The sequence below is a fragment of the Oncorhynchus mykiss genome, chromosome 22 (assembly GCF_057628025.1).
Source record: "Oncorhynchus mykiss isolate SJ-2025 chromosome 22, ASM5762802v1, whole genome shotgun sequence".
Taxonomy (NCBI): Eukaryota; Metazoa; Chordata; class Actinopteri; order Salmoniformes; family Salmonidae; genus Oncorhynchus; species Oncorhynchus mykiss.
Window position 1 is genome coordinate 33,950,345 of NC_143043.1, and position 4,974 is coordinate 33,955,318.

A 4,974-nucleotide genomic window follows, 5' to 3' on the forward strand; every position below is an offset into this window, starting at 1 on the left:
TAGAGAACAGAACCCTCGCTGCTCTGTGCACCCAGTGCTGCTAATATTCTGCTTATCATAGTAGTCTATCCAGTCCAAGTGCAAATACAAGTCACGAGGAGGTGAGTCTAAGTCACCAATTGTCAAGTCCAAGTCGAGTCACTAGTCAAAATCGGGAATGAAATTGAATCCGAGTCCTGGACTTGAGTACTACAATACTGCATACACACACTGTGGAATAATTAGACAGGTGTATCCGTTGAGATTGCTTTCTTTCAGATGAATTAGCTGGTCATAATTGGCCAGTGTTAAATCAATAATATGAATCTGCTTCCTATAGTTCATTACCCCCTGGGCTGCAGATACCTTATTATCTGACCCCAAACACACCACTGTGTGTACTTCCACAGCAGTATATAGCAATATTCTCAGCCCTGTGGCTAAACCTATTTTTTTGTCATTCACCATATTTAAACTTTGTGTTGCTGGTAACTGGCAGTTTTTGGAATCATAGTGTTGATTGTCTGAACTATTATTGTGTAACACAACGACAACTCTGCCTGAGTATGGTTCTCCCTTTGACCCCAGAGAAATCCAGTTTAGTGAGTGTTTACTGAATGTTTTCCAATTAGTCTGTGCTGTAATAAACCTTCCGTTTTGTTGCTGTAGTATTATTATGAAGGCTCATTAATGAACCCAGAGAGTTAATGGAGCGACGTACCTTTGTACCAGGAGGAGAGGTGCTGACTCAGCAGGACCAGAACTAATCGACTTCTAGAAACCGGGGAGTGTAGGTAGATGAAGGGGACATTGCCTTACTGGAACAGTTATACGTTTCAGAAGTTTCTTAAGCAAACTTGAAATGTTCTTAGTATACACAGTGGTTCATACGTTTCCTAAGCACACACAAAGATTCGAAAATACTTTGTCATGTGCTGCCTGGCTGTATGTCTGCACCCACCACTCGCCCACGCACCAGCCAGAGACCCAGAGATTACACACTGTTAATAGAAGCTTTTATCTACTCAGCAGCACCACACTTCAACTCTGTAGAGTGGTTGGCTACACCGACACATTAAACAGGTTAATTGACATCTTCACATACTCCAATAGTGTTTTTTAGAGTCTGATAGGGCACCTTATAAACATTTACAGTTATATATAATGTTAGCTTCATGGAATTCAAGTAGGGTGTGAATGACTTTAATTGAAGTACTCTAATATCAATAGAAACATATTTAGAGTGTGTGGCTGGTGTATATAGTCAGGTGTAATTATGTCTAAGAGGGAGAAATGTAATTTGGTGTGTACGGGAACAATTAGCCTTGAATAAAGATCCTTATGATCATTTTTAAAGACCACATTCATGTTTTCGATACATACCTTAACATGTTTATAAGATCAATTCATACAAAATGAATTCATGTAATAAAGGAATGATCTTTCCGAACACAATACACATTGTCAAGTCAAGTGTATTTAAAGTGCATTTTACAAGGGACACACTTTACACAACACACTTTTTCTGCGTGACTGCAAATAATCGTTTCATAATACTGAATAAGGACAAAAACCTCAAACTTAGGAAGGTATTGTGCGATGAACAATATGCACACTTTACAATTCCAAGGCTGTAGCTCTACATTGTTAACCCTTTCACAAAGGCTTTGTGTTATTTTGTTCTGAGAGAAACAGCCTTTTTAAGGTCTTTTGAGAGACAATGTCCATGGAATGTGGACAAACCTCAGTGCATTATGGGCCTCTATGCCATGTTGCTGAGTCAGCGGTGTGTACAATGGGGCCACAGGTATAAAAAGAAAGGTTTTAAACCAGTAGGATATCAGTTCCAGAGCAGCAGCAGCAGCAGCAACAGCAGGACCCCCATGAAGCAAGCCAAAATGCCCAACATGAACAGCAGGATAGTCTTCTACGAGGACAGGAACTTCATGGGCCGCTCCCATGAGTGCAGCACCGACTGCCCTGACATGTACTCCTTCCTGAGCCGCTGCCACTCCTGCAAGGTTGAGGGTGGCTGCTTCATGCTGTATGACCGCCCCAACTACATGGGAAACCAGTACTTCATGAGGAAGGGAGAGTACGCTGACTACCACATGATGAGAATGGCCAACGGTATGAGGTCCTGCCGCATGATCCCTATGCACAGGGGATCTTACAGGATGAAGATCTACGAGAGAGAGAGCTTCGGCGGTCAGAGCCACGAGATCATGGAGGACTGTGACAACATCATGGATCGTTACCGCATGTCCAGCTGTATGTCCTGCAACATCCAGGACGGCCACTGGCTCATGTATGAGATGCCCCACTTCAGAGGCAGGATGATGTTCATGAGGCCTGGAGAGTACAGGCACTTCAGCATGGGTATGGGAAGCATGGGTGGCATGGGCGGCATGGGTGGCATGAGGTTCCAGAGCATGAGGCGTATCAACGAGTCCTGGTACTAGATGCTGCTCTTTACAATGATGTAAATGAGACAAGCCATTGAATAAAAATATTTAAATAAAACATTTTAAAAGTTATTTTTTCTTGCTTTCTGAGGAACAAATATAATCATATTCATTCTGTTATGCACCTTGATACATAGTACATGTGATCAAAAGCCCTGAAATGCCACAACTCTCTGCCCACAACTTGGACCATAATTCAACATATTTAACTCTCCATGAGACCATTCAACTCATTAGAATGCCAATATACATGGACAGTGATAGCTGTTGTTGATAATAACAGCTCCAAGAGAACATCCCATAATGATTTATTATTAAAGAAACAAGGTCTTTACCTCTCAGTCTGGTTCAATACACTTTTTCAGCTCCGTAAGCTAACTAAAAAAACATCACTGTCAATGGTTATTGACTGTTGAACTACAGTCAAAGGACAGTACACAGTGACCTGAAAACAGTGGAGATTTTACTTGAACAGACCATTGATGTTGGCCCACAGTAGAAGGAGAGTATTTACATGGACAACATTGTTATGTGTGTGAATGTGAGAGTTGTGAATGCCTGATGCCCTTGGGAGGCCTGGTGAGGCCTGGTGACTCTCCAGGATCAGTCTTGATGTAGGATGGCAGGTTCTGGGCTCTGCCCTGTAATTGGTTTGTCATTGATTACCACTTCATGAGTTGTGACTGTCTCTCTGTCCTCTGGAATCTCCCTCAGTCTGTCTGGATGGCACTGGGCCTAGCTGAGAGTTGGAGTGTGTGTGTGTGTGTGTGTGTGTGTGTGTGTGTGTGTGTGTGTGTGTGTGTGTGTGTGTGTGTGTGTGTGTGTGTGTGTGTGTGTGTGTGTGTGTGTGTGTGTGTGTGTGTGTGTGTGTGTGTCAAAGCTGGGCTGGAGTTGCTCATTGCTTTTAGCATTTAAAGAAGTTGATCTCTGGCAGATGGACAGTCTGGTTCTCTATATCAGTACTAAAGCCAAGGCCCAACTCAATTAATTGCAGATAAAAGCAAACTATTCACCACTTTATTAGGCTCAGTACACGGTTCCTCAATCAGTTATTAGATTAGTTATTGGACATGAAGCTAGGGTTAGGGTTAGGGTAGGGTAATGGTTTAACTGGGATGTGGACATGAAGCTAGGGTTAGGGTTAGGGTTAGGGTAGGGTAAGGGTTTAACCAGGATGTGGACATGAAGCTAGGGTTAGGGTTAGGGTAGGGTAATGGTTTAACTGGGATGTGGACATGAAGCTAGGGTTAGGGTTAGGGTTAGGGTAGGGTAAGGGTTTAACCAGGATGTGGACATGAAGCTAGGGTTAGGGTTAGGGTAGGGTTAGGGTTTAACCGGGATGTGGACATGAAGCTAGGGTTAGGGTAGGGTAAGGGTTTAACCGGGATGTGGATAGGAAGCTAGGGTTAGGGTTAGGGTTAGGGTAGGGTAAGGGTTTAACCGGGATGTGGACATGAGCTAGGGTTAGGGTTAGGGTTAGGGTAGGGTAAGGGTTTAACTGGGATGTGGACATGAAGCTAGGGTTAGGGTTAGGGTAGGGTAAGGGTTTAACCGGGATGTGGACATGAAGCTAGGGTTAGGGCTAAAATGTTATTTCAATATCCCAACAGCTGTAATGCACAACCCTAACCCTAGCATCATGTCTACATCCTGGTTCAACCTTAACCCTAACCCTAGCATCATGTCTACATCCTGGTTTAACCCTACCCCTAGCATCATGTCTACATCGTGGTTCAACCCTAACCCTAGCATCATGTCTACATCCTGGTTCAACCTTAACCCTAACCCTAGCATCATGTCTACATCCTGGTTCAACCCTAACCCTAGCATCATGTCTACATCCTGGTTCAACCTTAACCCTAACCCTAGCATCATATCTACATCCTGGTTCAACCCTAACCCTAGCATCATGTCTACATCCTGGTTCAACCTTAACCCTAACCCTAGCATCATGTCTACATCCTGGTTTAACCCTAACCCTAGCATCATGTCTACATCCCGGTTCAACCTTAACACTAACCCTAGCATCATGTCTACATCCTGGTTTACCCCTAATCCTAGCATCATGTCTACATCCTGGTTCAACCCTAACCCTAGCATCATGTCTACATCCTGGTTCAACCCTAACCCTAACATCATGTCTACATCCTGGTTCAACCCTAACCCTAGCATCATGTCTACATCCTGGTTTACCCCTAACCCTAGCATCATGTCTACATCCTGGTTCAACCCTAACCCTAGCATCATGTCTACATCCTGGTTTAACCTTAACCCTAGCATCATGTCTACATCCTGGTTTACCCCTAACCCTAGTATCATGTCTACATCCTGGTTCAACCCTAACCCTAACCCTAGCATCATGTCTACATCCTGGTTCAACCCTAACCCTAACCCTAGCATCATGTCTACATCCTGGTTTAACCCTAACCCTAGCATCATGTCTACATCCTGGTTCAACCCTAACCCTAACCCTAGCATCATGTCTACATCATAGTTTACCCCTAACCCTAGCATCATGTCTACATCCTGG

The 4,974-nt window shown here is 43.8% G+C and overlaps 1 pseudogene across 1 annotated transcript; it reads left to right on the forward strand.

The window, feature by feature from the left end:
- Positions 1-1,820: 1,820 nt before the first annotated feature.
- Positions 1,821-2,502, forward strand: LOC110501697 (gamma-crystallin M2 pseudogene; annotated as a pseudogene). Its single transcript, XR_016490744.1, has one exon. The product of XR_016490744.1 is annotated as a gamma-crystallin M2 pseudogene (transcript).
- The last annotated feature ends 2,472 nt before the right edge of the window (positions 2,503-4,974 follow it).